We start from the raw sequence: 17,373 nt of genomic DNA, 5'->3' as shown, positions 1-17,373 counted from the left end.
CAGTAAACACACACCAGCTCTATTATGGTCTATTATGGACCAGAAGGAGTATGAGATGCAGTAAACACACACCAGCTCTATTATGGACCAGAAGGAGAATGAGATGCAGTAAACACACACCAGCTCTATTATGGACCAGAAGGAGTATGAGATGCAGTAAACACACACCAGCTCTATTATGGACCAGAAGGAGAATGAGATGCAGTAAACGCACACCAGCTCTATTATGGACCAGAAGGAGAATGAGATGCAGTAAACACACACCTGCTCTATTATGGACCAGAAGGAGAATGAGATGCAGTAAACACACACCAGCTCTATTATGGACCAGAAGGAGAATGAGATGCAGTAAACACACACCAGCTCTATTATGGACCAGAAGGAGAATGAGATGCAGTAAACACACACCAGCTCTATTATGGACCAGAAGGAGAATGAGATGCAGTAAAAACACACCAGCTCTATTATGGACCAGAAGGAGAATGAGATGCAGTAAACACACACCAGCTCTATTATGGACCAGAAGGAGAATGAGATGCAGTAAACACACACCAGCTCTATTATGGACCAGAAGGAGAATGAGATGCAGTAAACACACACCAGCTCTATTATGGACCAGAAGGAGTATGAGATGCAGTAAACGCACACCAGCTCTATTATGGACCAGAAGGAGAATGAGATGCAGTAAACACACACCTGCTCTATTATGGACCAGAAGGAGAATGAGATGCAGTAAACACACACCAGCTCTATTATGGACCAGAAGGAGAATGAGATGCAGTAAACACACACCAGCTCTATTATGGACCAGAAGGAGAATGAGATGCAGTAAACACACACCAGCTCTATTATGGACCAGAAGGAGTATGAGATGCAGTAAACACACACCAGCTCTATTATGGACCAGAAGGAGAATGAGATGCAGTAAACACACACCTGCTCTATTATGGACCAGAAGGAGTATGAGATGCAGTAAACACACACCAGCTCTATTATGGACCAGAAGGAGAATGAGATGCAGTAAACACACACCTGCTCTATTATGGACCAGAAGGAGTATGAGATGCAGTAAACACACACCAGCTCTATTATGGACCAGAAGGAGAATGAGATGCAGTAAACACACACCTGCTCTATTATGGACCAGAAGGAGTATGAGATCTGATGTTTGCGGACAGGGAATGACTGAAGATGTTCCATATGAAGAAGAAAGAACATGCTCTCATCACTTTGTCTCCCAATAACTTTTGTGAATAGGTTGATTTGCTTACCTTTTGACACTACTAGTTTTTTATGAATGTCCTTGAGGTGATAACCTCTGGATTTTTGTTGGATTTTTAAAATATGAGCATTTTGAATATGAACGGGCAAATGATTTATTTCAGAAGAAATATATCCAACTGTTTTTAATGTCGAAGAGCAAGGCAAGGTCTTTTCACATTCGAAAAAATGTCCCACATAACTGATTGAAGTTGAATGCACACTGAACATTTGTGTTCATTATTACCGTGACTGCAGTTACTGTGTTGCAAAACAGTCAAATCTCAGCAACAATCATTGGGAGTCAAACATTTGCGTAGCGCTTGACTGTTGAGTTTTATGTCACCAAGGATATACAACAAATCATGTTAGAACTGTAACAATATAAACATATCATCTCAATGACTAGCACACCAACCAGCAGCAGTGCTGATGCAGTGGCGTGAGTACACAGGCAGATGGTAGGCTGGAGTATAGACATACCATATTAATACACCATACAAGGGGTATACAGAGAGAATACAGAAAGAGGAGATTGCAGGCACAACAACACTGAATCTCACATTCCTTCCTGGTAACTCACCAGGTAATTAAAACAATACAAATAGCTTTGTGCAGCATTTTGGCAAAACTGGTTTAGAAAATCATACCCCAAGTCATGCAATGAAATTAACACGTTCACACAACAGCAATATGATATTCTGCTATCCACTCAGTGTACTAACGTTTTCATCAGTAGTCAACGCATATAAACAGTAAGTTGGCACCACTTTCATTTCAACTACAATTTCCCAAATGAATTCCAATTTGTAGAATTCACTAAAGTACTTTTTCATTTGAAAAACTTAATTCAATTTTTTCCAGAAGTTCTTTGTTGAAGAGTTCAGGTCCAGAGAGGGTCAGTGGGTGCTGCGGCTGATGGTTCCTCCTCAGTCTGATTCCACTGGTCTCTCAGTGTGGTTGTCTGGCGTCTCATCCCCGTCGTGTTGTGAGTCTGTCTTGTCTCCCTCGTCTCTCCCCTCCTCCCCCCCACCGTCCTAGGAGAAACACAGCAGAAATGGTTGAATGTGATAAACAATTGTGTGCATGTGTGTATGCCCGAGTGGCGCAGCGGTCTAAGGCACTGCATCTCAGTGCTGGAGGCGTCACTACAGACACCCTGGTTCGAATCCAGTCTGTATCACAACTGGCTGTGATTGGGAGTCCCATAGGGCGGTGCACAATTGGCCCGGTGTAGGCCGTCATTGTAAATAAGAATTTGTTCTTAACTGACTTGCCTTGTTAAATAAAAAATATGTATATTTATATATTTTTTAAATGCGTCCTTCTCTTCTATTTGTGTGGTTGCTACCGCTCTTCCACCCTCTCGAGGCCCATAATTGTATTTTCCTCACATCACTTGTTTCTAGAGCAGAACCAGCACACTGTTTCACTATGACACCCTACACCCACAGTCGCTCACTCACCTGGCTCTGGCTTAGGGCTAAGGGGGAAACTGGGGTGCCGTTGGAGCCGTCATGGAAGAGGGTGCTGTAGAAGACTATGAGAGTCTCTACGATGCGGGCCTGGTGGGGGTAGTCTACCAGGGAGGACAGGGCCACGGTGGCCCCGGAGGGACGGGGACGCATCAGGGTGGGGCCAAACACAATGCCAAGGTTACTGGGACTCATCTTGTTCTCCTGCTCACACTCAGACACCCTGAGACAGGAGAAAAGTGAAGAAATAAGAGGGAGGAAGGAAAGAGTAAGAAAGGAGAAATGGCCACGATGAGCTATTTGTTCTTCATCAAACGTTAGGATTAATTTCCCGTGTTAAAATCACATTTTATGTGTGTGCCTTACTCATGGTCACCTCACCTGCACAGATGCTGTGCAATATAGCGCAGTGTGGCTGTATTAGCCTGCGGCAGCTCTGTTAGCATTAGCTCCCTCAGGCTGTGGACCAGAGTCAGGACCTCCAGAGGAGTCTCAGCCCCCAGGTCTGCCAGCACTGCTGCCCCAGCCACCTCACCTCCATCTGGGCTAGGAGACGCAGAACGCAGGCTCTCCTTGGCCAGCCCCATCAGAGACGGATAGAGATGGAAGGGAAAGATAGGCTCTGGCAGCTGGAGAGGGAAGAAGGGAAAGCGAGGGGGGTGGAGATGAAGAGAAGGGGACAGAGAGTGAGGAGGAGGAGGACAAATAGTGAGGGGGTGAAGAGGAGGACAGAGAGAGGGTGGAGAGGAAGAGGACAGAGTGAGGGGGTGGAGAGGAAGAGGACAGAGTGAGGGGGTGGAGAGGAAGAGGAGGACAGAGTGGGGGAGGAGAGGAAGAGGAGGACAGAGTGAGGGGGTGGAGAGGAAGAGGAGGACAGAGTGAGGGGGTGGAGAGGAAAAGGACAGAGTAGGGGGTGGAGAGGAAGAGGACAGAGTGAGGGGTGGAGAGGAAGAGGAGGACAGAGTGAGGGGGTGGAGAGGAAGAGGAGGACAGAGTGAGGGGGTGGAGAGGAAGAGGACAGAGTGAGGGGTGGAGAGGAAGAGGACAGAGAGGGTGGAGAGGAAGAGGACAGAGTGAGAGGATGGAGAGAAAGAGGGCAGAGAGAGGAGGTGAAGAGGAAGAGGAGGAAAGAGTGGGGTGGAGAGGAAGAGGACAGAGAGTGAGGGGGTAGAGAGGAAGAGGACAGAGAGTGAGGGGGTGGAGAGGAAGAGGACAGAGAGTGAGGGGGTAGAGAGGAAGGAGGACAGAGTGAGGGGTTGGAGAGGAAGAGGACAGAGAGTGAGGAGGTGGAGAAGAGGAGGACAGAGTGAGGGGTGGAGAGGAAGAGGACAGAGTGAGGGGTGGAGAGGAAGAGGACAGAGAGTAAGGGGGTGGAGAGGAAGAGGAGGGCAGAGTGAGGGGTGGAGAGGAAGGAGGAGGGCAGAGTGAGGGGGTGGAGAGGAAGAGGACAGAGAGTGAGGGGGTGGAGAGGAAGAGGAGGACAGAGTGAGGGGTGGAGAGGAAGAGGACAGTGAGGGGTGGAGAGGAAGAGGACAGAGAGTGAGGGGGTGGAGAGGAAGAGGACAGAGAGTGAGGGGGTGGAGAGGAAGAGGACAGAGAGTGAGGGGGTGGAGAGGAAGGAGGACAGAGAGTGAGGGGGTGGAGAGGAAGAGGAGGACAGAGTGAGGGGGGGTGGAGAGGAAGAGAGGGAGGGGAGAGGAGAAAGAAGGGGACAGAGGGTGAGGGGAGGGAGTGGGATGCAGTGTGAAGGAGGGATAGTGAGTCTAGAAGTGGAGGGAGTGTATTTTGTAAGTGTATGTAACAGTATGTTACCTGTCTGAGGTAAAGTTTGAGCATGTTGCTGATATCATGAGGAAAGGCTTGGGACAGTTCCACCAGCTCTTTCCCATTCTCAAAGGCCTGGCACAGCTTCTCCACCCGAGTCTTCACCCCATTCACACGATAGATACCCTACACACACACACACACACACACAGTTTATATGTCAAGTCATTCTTTCAATGTGTGTGTGTGTGTACTACTCTGTGTGTAAGTGTAAAAGCACCTTCATCCTAAGAGCCCTGCTCTCTATCTCTGTGATGCACTTCCTGATGACCAGAGGCACACCATCGGGGTCTCCCAGCCCCTGCGTGAAGTCCCTGCCAAACAGCGACAGGCGACCTTGTAGCTTCTTATGGCCACACTGGATAGCCAGGCTCTCCAAGCAACGCCTATGGCATGCCAGATAACACTGCAGGAGGGAAGACAAGCAAATAATATACTAACTTTACAGTCAGTAAACAGAGTAGACATATTACACATTCTACCTCCTAGGGTGTGTGTGTGTGTCTCACCTCCTCACACTCTGCACCCTGGAAGTACACATAGCTGTTACACTCTCTGCATTTGGCAGGTGTGCGGAGCTTGCGGAGTCTGTGGGTCTTTGCTGCCTTGGACATTCCCACATTCCGGAAGGGACCAGTGGGAACGGCCATCTCTGGCTCTGTCCCGGAACACACAGCAAGAGAAAAGACAAACAAGAGAGAAGAGAAAGTTCAGAATGAGAAAGAGAGGGTCGTATCCTAACCTGAACTATTCATGCAATTCTCCCTCTGTGTGGATCTCGATTTAGACAGAGTTCAGACAAACGGAGACTTGAGGAGGACAGTGTTTGTTACCCTGTTCAAACGAGGTGACGTTTCCATCATGTTCCTCCAGTTCTTCATTGGCTTTAGGTACGTGCCCTGAAACACACACTATTATATATCATTGAATATTCTGAATGATACATCGCTGGATCCTTTTCTGTAATCTAGAAATTGCTGAGGCTCTATAGTAGCTGTGCTGGAGGTTGACATTCTAGTTTCTACATCAGGAGGTACCAGTGCTGGAGGACTCCAGACCATAGACTCCTCCAAGACAGTCCGAGTCCTTCATCGTTGACGGCCAGGACTTGTGTGATTGCTGACCTTGCCCTTCAATAAGGACAAATACCACCAATGAGCTTTCAAATGAAGCACCATACTGAAAACTTCTAATCTTGGTTCGTGGTTCCTATAAATCACATCTGTGGTTAGAAAAGTGTGCTACCCTTCTTCTTAGACCATTAGAGAAGTGGATGACCCCTTACACGAGTCAATCAGGACTCACCACATCTCTGTGTGACTCCATCCTCAGCACCACCCTCCTCGTCTGTGGTAGGTGTGGTCTCCGTGCTGATTGGTGCGTCCGTGGGAGGTGTGGTCTCCGTGCTGATTGGTACATCCGTGTTAGAGCTGTTGTGGCGGGTGCGTCCAGACAGACTGATGAGGGAAGGAGAAAATTACATTGCTTCCTCCTGAAAATCACAGTAGTTGGTAGCCAACTAACTGGCCTGTTCTGACCCTTTGAAGGCTAACGCCACTTACAAAACGTTTCTCTGCACCTGGTATTTTCCGATCTCGACAACATTATGAATCACTGAAAGGTCAACTGTAAACGATTTCAAGTGTGAACCCACTGGTTTGATGAGTAGGGCTCGAAGTGGTAGTGAGCTACAGGCTCTGGGTTCGACAGATGTCTGGCATCCTCTGTGCTCGTGTAGAGATGTCTGGCATCCTCTGGGCTCTTGTGTAGATGTCTTGCGTGAGCGGCGTACTGTTGTCCCGGCTCGTAGAGCTTGGTGCTCTCACACAGGGTCTGGTAGTGGACTGGCAGCGCTGCTGTCTGCATGTGCAGCAGCTGATAGTACGACACTGTGCACTGGGGAGGGAGACATGTTGTAAAGAACTACAACACCCAGGAATAAGCAATTCGATGGAGACAAACTACAATTTCCATAAACACATTTCGTCTGTCCCAAGATCTCTCGTGAACAGACTTCATAAACATAATCAAACCTAAAGGTGGATGTAGTCATGATTAGGATGTTTGATTGGTCAGTGCAATCCACCTGCAGGGGGGATTTTACTTCCCTGACAGAGGCGTGAGTTGACTTACAGATCTGAGGGTGTGGTCTGTGTGTCTGATGACATCATGGATCTGTCTGAGAGTGCTGCCCTTAGTCTGCTCTCTCTCCTGGTGCCGCGCCTCCGCCTCGGATATACATGCACGATACACAGCCTCTGCCTCTTCAGCCTGTAGAGACACACAAGGACCAGCCATTAGGTGCGATACATTTTGCTCGCCTGGGATAACTGAGTTGGCAGAGTTGGCACTTCAGGATCTATAAAAAGGTCTGAAAAGTGAAAACTTAGTCCATCTGGCATGCAAAGCAAGCTAAATTCGAGACGCGCTCTCTGCCCCTATCAGACTAGTCAGCTGACCTTGGTTCTGGCCTCCTCCTCCAATCGCTTCTTCCGGTCCAGAGCTTTAAGCCCGCCTGCTCCCCCTTGTAGCTCCTCCTCTGCCCGACCCCTGGCCTTGTCATATTCCTCACAGCGAATCACGTACGAGCCTCGAGCTTTACGCATGCTACTCTCAGCATCAGTCTAGGAACAGACAAACACACACACAAACACATGAAATAATAATAATACATTTTATTTGGTGGATGCCTTTCAGGGTAATCAAGGATATCTTACATTACAAGTAGCCATTAAAAGCAAGTGTAGTACATAAAACCAATTGCATCAATCAAAGTAAACATTTTATCAAAGGACCAGATGAAATAGGACAGATAAAAGAGGATGGAAGTGTTGGGTAGAGGATACAAACCTGATTTAGGTAAGGGTTTAGGGGGTAGGGTTGGGTAGAGAATACGAACCTGGTTTAGGTAAGGGTTTAGGGGGTAGGGTTGGAAATAGGATACGGACCTGGTTTAGGGTAAGGGTTTAGGGTAAGGGTTTAGGCTTAGAGTTTAGGGTAAGTGTGTGGGTTGGGGGGCACATAGGGATACATAGGTATAGTGAGAATGCACAGAATGGAGGGTAGGACAGAGAATCATAGAAGGCATCCTTGAAGAGGGGTGTTTTAAGGGGTGTTTTAAGGAGGTTTTTGAATGAGATGATTGTATCTGCATGTTGTATGTGTGGGGGGGGATCTCATTCCAGCAGCTGAAGGCCCGGGCACCCATGGTGGAGAGGCAGAATGAGGGGGTGACAAGGAGACCAGTAGAGGAGGAGCGGAGGGAGCGTGAAGAAGCATAGACTGAGAGAAGGTCAGAGAGGTAGGTGGGTGCCAGGTTGTGGAGGGCTTTGTAGGTGAGGAGGACTGTCTTTAAGTTAATAAAGGATTGCACAGGGAGCCAGTGTAGATTGATGAGGATTGGTGTGATGTGTTCAGTTGATCTGGTGCTGGTGAGGATTCTGGCAGCAGAGTTCTGGACCAGTTGAAGTCTGTTGGTGAGTTTGGTGGGGATACCAGCGAGGAGAGTGTTGCAATAGTCCAAACAGGAAGTGACCAGGGCATGGATGAGAGTTTCCTTGCTGGAGTGTGATAGCGAGGGGCGGAGCCTGGAGATATTGCAGAGGTGATGTCATCCTGGTGATGGTTTTTATGTGGGGTTCGAAATAGAGGGAGCGGTCCAGAGTGACACCGAGGCGTTTGACTTTTGACAGAGCGATTGGTAAACCATCTACTCTCACTGAAATATGGAATATCAACGTCTTTCTCATACATGACATAAGAGTGAGACATGATAACACGTGTGCGGCATTAACATGTCAAGGCAACAAGGACAAGACATAGGAGTGACTTTACCTGTTTCCTCTGGGCCCTCTGCCACTGCTCTCCGAGCTCTCTGCGTCTCCTCTCATGCTCCTGTTTACACTGCATCAGAGGCTGGGCCAGAGAGGGGTTGAGATAGAGACATTATTTCACTTGTAATAATCCTTGTAAGTGTGTGTGTGTGTCACAGGCTGCTGAGGGTAATACTGGCTGGAACGGAGCGAATGGAAAGCCACCTGGAAACAATGTGTTTTGATGTATTTGATACCATTCCAATGATTCCGCTCCAGTCATTAACACAATCGTCGTCCCCAATGAAGGTGCCCTCAACCTCCTGTGGTGTGTGTGTGTGAGATACTGTATCTACCTGTAGAACAGTGTGTATGGAGCCAGTGGTTTGCTGCACTCCCACACTCTGCTCCAAGTCCTGCTCCAGAGCCAGAGAGTAGATGGAGAAGAATGGCATCTGGGGCTGAGAGCAAGAGAGAGAAAGAGAGAGGAGAGTTTTATGTGTTTATGTGCACGTTTGTCCGTGTGTGTGTGTGTGTTCTCCCATTACCTGTGCAATGCTCTGCTTACAGGACTGACATAGCCTCTGCAGACCCTTGGCAAACTCCATCTCTGGAACACACAGACACAGAAACTCACACACTGCCTTGTTAGCAGAAAACTAAAAAAGCAGAAATTGAAATGGACAACAAAAAGTTTGGCCCAATTCCATTTCTGCCCCTAGATACTGGACAGGTGTATGTAATGTAGTTGAAGCCCTAAGAGGCCGAGAACAACTGCTGATGGACACAGATAGAAGAGTAAAAGAGACAGAATAATTAGATGAGTCAAAGTGATCAACCCACCCAGAACAGTCCTTTTCTCCACATAGCTGATAATGTCCTTCAGGTATCTGGACACAGCCTTGGCATAGGAGAGAGCGGAGTCCACTCCTCCCTCACTGCACTGCAGTAGGAGGTCAACCTGCTCTCCACTCAGCACTGACACACACACACACACACACACACACACACACACACACACACACACACACACACATTCATATGAGAATGTATGAGTATGACATGATTGGAAAGGGAAACAGAATGCTTAGACATCGAGGACATGCCATTTTGTACTTACTGCAGCAGTCCTGCTGGTCACTCCTCCCTTGACAGTCTTTGGCCTGGGCTGAGTCTAAGCCATACAGGTTCTCCATAGACTGCACACACACACCATCTCCGAGGTCACACAAATGCTTAGACTGAGCCATCCTTTACGATCAAAGAAAACATTGTTTGTTTTTTACACACACACACACACACACACACACTCACCCTGCTCCTCTCTGTTAGCGGTAGAGACAGGAGGGTGCTGCTGTCCACTTCTCCCATCAGAAGTTCCGACACACTGAGGGGGAGAGAAGGAAAGGGGTGTAAAATAGGGAGAGAGGGGGGAGAATGGGAAAAACCTTATCAATGTAGATCCTAGGGATAGTAAAGCGAAACACACACACACACACACACACACACTTACCTGCTACTGAAAGCCACAGCCATGGTCTCGATGGCTTTCTCAAAGTCCTGCTTACCCATGTCACTGCTGTCCTTGTAACTAAACCCTGGACACACAAATACACACATTTGATCTCAGTACACTCTCAGTACACAGACCACCCACACCTTGATCCACACACATTCCAACAGGTGTCCAGTTCTAACAGTAGAGCTCTGACCTTTGACCTTGGAGATGAGTGTTCCGGCAGCAGTGAGGGTCTCTACAGTGTTGAGGAGGGGGTAGGCACCGATCACCTGCCTCAACACACGCAACACCTCTCCCAAACACTCCTGGGCCAGGTCACGACGGTCCAGCTGCCTGTCTGAGAGGTTATCTATCTGCCTGTCTGAGACAGAGACAGACAGCTATGTTATTTATAGGTCTAGAACTAAAACTGAAACTAAACATAAAGAAATAAGCATGAAAAACTGGTTTGAGGTGACATTCACAATTGTAACAGCAGCGCAGTGAGGCAACCATACGAGTGATAAAGTTCAACTTTAAAACACAACTTTAAAAATGTACTATTTTAACCTTGTATATGCTCACGCACGTACACACCGCAGAATTTGGATTGAATTCGATTTTTTGTTAAATATCAGAACAAACATTTTCCAGAATGCATTAGATCAAACACGGCAGTATGGAAGGGAACAATCTAACATCTCATGACAAAGAAAAACACTGTTTTACATCTAAATTATAATCAAACTAATATTTAAATAGATTTTTTTATTTAACTAGGAAAGTTAATTAAGAACAAATTCTTATTTACAATGACGGCCTACACCAGCCAAACCCAGACGATGCTGGGCCAATTGTGGGACTCCCAATCACAGCCGGTTGTGATACAGCCTGGATTCGAACCAGGGTGTCTGTTGTGACGCCTCTAGCACTGAGATGCAGTGCCTTAGACCACTGCAGCACTCGGGAATATGTGTATTCATTCCATTAAAAAATGGCATATCCTTATGATAAAAGATTTGTCAAATGAATGAAACGTTCATGTTTCACTTCTTAGTTGAATTGGTTTGAATTAAATTCTACTTCATTCAATTCCTATTTTGCTTCCTGTAGGTTGAGGCCAATTCGAATTCACCCCAACCCTGACACACACACACCACACACACACACACACACACACACACACACACACACACACACACACACACACACACACACACACACACACACACACACACACACACACACAAAGGAACAATATGTTATAGAAAATGTAGGTTATTTAAGCAATAAGGCACTAGGGGGTGTGGTATATCGCCAATATACCCCGGCTAAGGGCTGTTCTTAAGCACGACGCATCGCAGGGGGTGCCTGGAAACAGCCCTTAGCCGTGGTATATTGGCCACTGCTTTATTCATATAAAAATCTGATTTATTAATTTCTCCATGTGGGCATCCTCCCGAGGTGCCGTATTGCTATTATAAACTGGTTACCAATTTAATTTGAGCAGTAAAAATAAATGTTTGTCATACCCGTGATATACGGTCTGATATACCATGGCTGTCAGCCAATCAGTATTTAGGGCTCGAACCACCCAGTTTATAATAGTACATAAACAGGCAGTATACACACACAGCACAGTACAAGTATAAACACACATATAATGAATCAAGCAAGAGGCCATGTAATGAAGCACTGTTTACTGGGGAAAAAGAGAACCAGCACCAGTAGCAGTCATTGAAACACAGCTACTGTTCTACTTCTCCTTTTTTGTGTGTTGTTTCTCAGTTGGGCCTTAGACGACTAAAGTGTGAAAATCAGGAACTGTAGGGCTGTTGTCTGTCACACTGCCACTCTTGATGTAGGAAGTGGTGGTGGACACGGAGAGCACGTGAACCAACGTTCAAATGTAGTCACAATGCAGTTTGGGGCTGAAACGTCAATGTTTTAAGAAAAATGTACTGTGTACTACTGCTTAGACCCCTATTTATTTAGGGGCCTAACTCTTTGTGAGTGTACCATCAGTTGGCTCTTGTTCTGTGGTTGATTTTAACACTCCTACCTCTGTTGTCACATTGTAATAACACACATACCCACTAAGAAAAGTCTCTCTCTCTCTCCTCCCTTCATTCTCTCTCTTTCTCCCTTATCTCCTCGCCCTACTTGGAGACTGGAGAACAGGAAGTTGCGATGAAAATAGCTGCCTGGACAGGAAGTGAAGTCACCCTGACATGGCTTAGCTGGTTCGTTCCAAGAAATGAGTGCCTTTTGCATCCCTTTGATATTTTTAAGTAGAAATTGTGCACCAATATTGAATGTTAAAAGCCTGTTATATTCAATGAAGTGCCCTTTCATATAGACCACATGGAGAAATTAATAAATCAAATGTTTATATGAATAAAGCAGTGGAGGACGACTCATAGTAATGGCCGGAATAGAGTGAATGGAATGATATCAAACACATGGTTTTCATCTGTTTGATACCATTCCATTCACTCCATACCGGCCATTACACTCTATTCCAGCCATTACACTCTTGACCCAAACTGCTACAGACCTATATCTATCCTACCCTGCCTTTCTAAGGTCTTCGAAAGCCAAGTTAACAAACAGATTACCGACCATTTCGAATCCCACCGTACCTTCTCCACTATGCAATCTGGTTTCAGAGCTGGTCATGGGTGCACCTCAGCCACGCTCAAGGTCCTAAACGATATCTTAACCTTCATCGATAAGAAACAATAATGTTCAGCCGTATTCATTGACCTGGCCAAGGCTTTCAACTCTGTCAATCACCACATCCTCATCAGCAGACTCAACAGCCTCGGTTTCTCAAATGATTGCCTCGCCTGGTTCACCAACTACTTTTCCGATAGAGTTCAGTGTGTCAAATCGGAGGGCCTGTTGTCCGGGCCTCTGGCAGTCTCTATGGGGGTGCCACAGGGTTCAATTATTGGGCCAACTCTTTTCTCTGTATACGTCAATGATGTCGCTCTTGCTGCTGGTGATTCTCTGATCCACCTCTACGCAGACGACACCATTCTGTATACTTATGGCCCTTCTTTGGACACTGTGTTAACTACCCTCCAGACGAGCTTCAATGCCATACAACTCTCCTTCCATAGCCTCCAACTGCTCTTAAATACAAGTAAAACTAAATGCATGCTCTTCAACTGATCGCTGCCTACACCTGCCCGCCCACCCAGCATCACTACTCTGGACGGTTCTGACTTAGAATATGTGGACAACTACAAATACCTAGGTGTCTGGTTAGACTGTAAACTCTCCTTCCAGACTCATATTAAACATCTCAAATCCAAAGTTAAATCTAGAATTGGCTTCCTATTTCGCAACAATGCATCCTTCACTCATGCTGCCAAACATACCCTCGTAAAACTGACCATCCTACCGATCCTCGACTTCGGCGATGTCATTTACAAAATAGCCTCCAACACCCTACTCAACAAATTGGATGCAGTCTATCACAGTGCCATCCGTTTTGTCACCAAAGGCCCATATACTACCCACCACTGCGACCTGTACGCTCCCTGTTGGCTGGCCCTCGCTTCATACTCGTCGCCAAACCCACTGGTTCCAGGTCATCTACAAGACCCTGCTAGGTAAAGTCCCGCCTTATCTCAGCTCGCTGGTCACCATAGCAGCACCCACCCGTAGCACGCGCTCCAGCAGGTGTATTTCACTGGTCACCCCCAGGGCCAATTCCTCCTTTGGCCGCCTCTCCTTCCAGTTCTCTGCTGCCAATGACTGGAACGAACTACAAACATCTCTGAAACTGGAAACACTTATCTCCCTCACCAGCTTTAAGCACCAGCTGTCAGAGCAGCTCACAGATCACTGCACCTGTACATAGCCCATTTATAAATAGCCCAAACAATTACCTCATCCCCTACTGTATTTATTTATTTATTTTGCTCCCTTGCACCCCAGTATTTCTACTTTGCACATTCACCTACTGCAAATCTACAATTCCAGTGTTTTTAATTGCTATATTGTATTTACTTCGCCACAGTGGCCTTTTTATTGCCTTTACCTCCCTTATCTCACCTAATTTGCTCACATTGTATATAGACTTGTTTTTGTACCATATTATTGACTGTATGTTTGTTTTACTCCATGTGTAACTCTGTGTTGTTGTATGTGTCGAACTGCTTTGCTTTATCTTGGCCAGGTCGCAGTTGTAAATGAGAACTTGTTCTCAACTTGCCTACCTGGTTAAACAAAGGTAAAATAAATAAAAAATAAAATAAAAAGGACTATGAGCGGTCCTCTTCGCAGCAGCCTCCGCTGGAATAAAGACTTGCTAAAGTGCCAAAATTTAGCATTTTGTCCCTCTGTGACCCTCTGTGTCCCTCTGTGACCCTCTGTATCCCTCTGTGACCATCTGTGACCCTCTGTGTCCCTCTGTGACCCTCTGTGACCCTCTGTGCCCCTCTGTGACCCTCTGTGTCCCTCTGTGACCCTCTGTGTCCCTCTGTGACCCTCTGTAACCCTCTGTGTCTCTCTGTGACCCTCTGTGGCCCTCTGTGACCCTCTGTGACCCTCTGTAACCCTCTGTGGCCCTCTGTGTCCCTCTGTAACCCTCTGTAACCCTCTGTGTCCCTCTGTGACCCTCTGTGGCCCTCTGTGACCCTCTGTGACCCTCTGTGTCCCTCTGTGACCCTCTGTGACCCTCTGTGTCCCTCTGTGACCCTCTGTGTCCCTCTGTGACCCTCTGTGTCCCTCTGTAACCCTCTGTGTCCCTCTGTGACCCTCTGTGGCCCTCTGTGACCCTCTGTAACCCTCTGTAACCCTCTGTGGCCCTCTGTGTCCCTCTGTGACCCTCTGTGACCCTCTGTGTCCCTCTGTGACCCTCTGTGACCCTCTGTGACCCTCTGTGTCCCTCTGTGACCCTCTGTGGCCCTCTGTGTCCCTCTGTGACCCTCTGTGTCCCTCTGTGACCCTCTGTGACCCTCTGTAACCCTCTGTGGCCCTCTGTGTCCCTCTGTGGCCCTCTGTGACCCTCTGTGACCCTCTGTGTCCCTCTGTGACCCTCTGTGTCCCTCTGTAACCCTCTGTGGCCCTCTGTGTCCCTCTGTGACACTCTGTGACCCTCTGTGACTTCCAGGAATATTTATACCACTTAACTACAAAATGTCTCCAAGTTTTCACCATCATTGTAAATCCCTAGTTATTTTTGTTGCTTTGACAAAGGCATTTCTGAAGATTTTTATTTATTTAATGTGATTAATGTGAAAAACGTTCCTCATTTTAAGGTCAACCCTGTTACGTGAACTGAACTCTCATTTTAATTTAGTGAAACTATTCCTTTTTAAATAATGTTTTCAAAAATAAACATTCAACATCTAATAGTCAAAGCATAGTTTAAAAGCAAATGAGCTGGTTTTACTATTTTGGGCAATTTTCTGGTGTTTTGTGGTGCAAAACTGAGTGGGTCGAGCATAACAGGTCAACCATGTTACCCATAGATAGACAGGCTAGAAATGTTTTAAGCTTGCATTCAATTGCCCCTCCCTGTTGTACACAACAAGCTTCTATTTCCCCTGTCACATGGAGATTTATGGCTGATTTAAGATGAAATCGTGAACCCTGTTACTTTATTTGGAACTTAATAGGCACTTACTATAGTACTTTTTTGAGATGGGATTTTTATTTTTATTAAGTTGAACATGTGCTCTTTATGACAGAGTTTTAGAATTAGGTGAAATCGAAGAAAAAAAAATGCACCAAGTTACACATCTGAAAAGGCACCGAATAGGTGGAACGACCCGGCTTGCTAAATTCCAAATCGACCCCTAGTCCTCGTAATGTAAGGATTCTGGGTTATAGGAAAGCCTGTGAGCTGTGTTTACACACCAGACAAATACTATAGTGCTGCGTACCTTGTGTGACATACTCCCTCTTCCTTCCTCAGTTTCGCAAGGCATACACACACACACACACACACCCTGGCTGGGACACACACAATGTTACAACATAACTAAGGGCCAGGGTTTTTTCCTTTCCATATGACCTGACTAAGAAAACTCTGAACTCTAGTTATAGGCAAAAAATTAGAATTTTTACTGGTCAAAAACTCCTGGCCATTATAATGCCTCGCTCACCTTCCCCCAGCACCATTTCTTTCAGTTTCTCCACAGCCTCAGCGAAGCAAGCCACGTCCCGGAGCAAAGCGGGGATGTCCTCCACTTCGATGCCCACCTCCGAGGCCTCTGTGGTGGGGCTGGAGGCAAGGCCCGCTCCTTTCCCCTGGGTCTTACTGAAGGCCCAGGCTCCAGCCGCCTGTAGGGGGAAGCCAGCCGCACTGGCATGTCGACTCAGGGCTGTGGGCCGTCTAAGGCAGGCTCCAAGGACAGGGGGAGGGCTGGCGGCCGTGGCCAGCCTGGGGTGCAGCAGACAGGTGGTAGTGGGGCAGGGAGGAGCCTGGGGGTCCTGGAGGGATGCAGGGAAAGGGAGGGGGACATCCAAGCCACCATCTCTAGTGGGTTGTTCCTGGAGGACAGATAGCTGGTGTTGAGACACACCAGAGGACAAGGGGGAGGTAGAGTGGGGAATGGGAGAGTGAGAGCCGGGTAGGTAGAAAGAGAGGAAGGAGAGGAAAGAGTTGGGGAAGAATTAGAATGGTGGTGATGAGTGATGACACAGATGTTACGACTAGAGGATGATGATGCTGATGATGAAGACAACTGTTGTTGAGAAACCTGTGCCTCTAAAACAATTTGAAAGGCCATGAGTCACAATGCAAAAGCATATGGGAAAACACAGAAAGAGAAAGATGATTCAATGAGGATGACCAACACTGGAAAATTCCCAAACACTGACAAGTTGACTTATCATTGCCAGGTGACAGGTGTGTCAGACTGGAAGCCACGCCCACACCTGGCGGCATTGCAAAACATAAATCCCTTAAAGTTGGCATTAGCAAGCAATACACATGTAACGTAAGACAGTTTCCCCCTTAGGGACATTCGTTCTATTTTATCCTACACTACCAATGCCTGATGCAACTTCAAGTAGATTTAGCTAGTAGCTAAATTATGTATATACCAACGCAAACTCGCGGGGCTTTACAAGCAGTGATATAAATTACGAAATTATTCAAACGCGCAAACTCAGCAAACTACCCAGGACTGAGATGCAAATAGTCTTCATAAAGCTAGGCTAGTTTAGCTAGCGAGTTAACTTTACTTACTGATGAGTTGTGTGACCCAAAGTTTCCCCCAAGACTCTTCTTTGAAACTGAAGTTTTATTTAATTCCTTTTTCTTTCTATAGAACATTTTCAAATAGCATCCTATCTATTTTAATATAGATTTCACTCCATTGAGATTGAAGTTTGCTCCAAACGTCGCTTCTACAAATCCCCTTGTGCTGCTTGGATTGCTTGGCTGGCTGTACCGAACTCTGTGGTTGTCCCGTTATCTTTCTTCCTGGCTGTAGCTAGTAGATGGGGTCAGTCCACACTACGCCTGTAGACCACTGAACTG

At 46.8% G+C, this 17,373-nt stretch overlaps 1 pseudogene; it reads right to left on the bottom strand.

The window, feature by feature from the left end:
- Nucleotides 1-649: 649 nt before the first annotated feature.
- LOC120056113 lies at nucleotides 650-17,289 on the bottom strand (annotated as a pseudogene).
- Nucleotides 17,290-17,373: the final 84 nt, after the last annotated feature.

Source organism: Salvelinus namaycush, chromosome 11, assembly GCF_016432855.1.
Source record: "Salvelinus namaycush isolate Seneca chromosome 11, SaNama_1.0, whole genome shotgun sequence".
In the NCBI taxonomy this organism is placed as follows: domain Eukaryota; kingdom Metazoa; phylum Chordata; class Actinopteri; order Salmoniformes; family Salmonidae; genus Salvelinus; species Salvelinus namaycush.
Note: the sequence above shows the minus strand (reverse complement) of the source record. Positions and strands in the feature narration are given on the sequence as shown.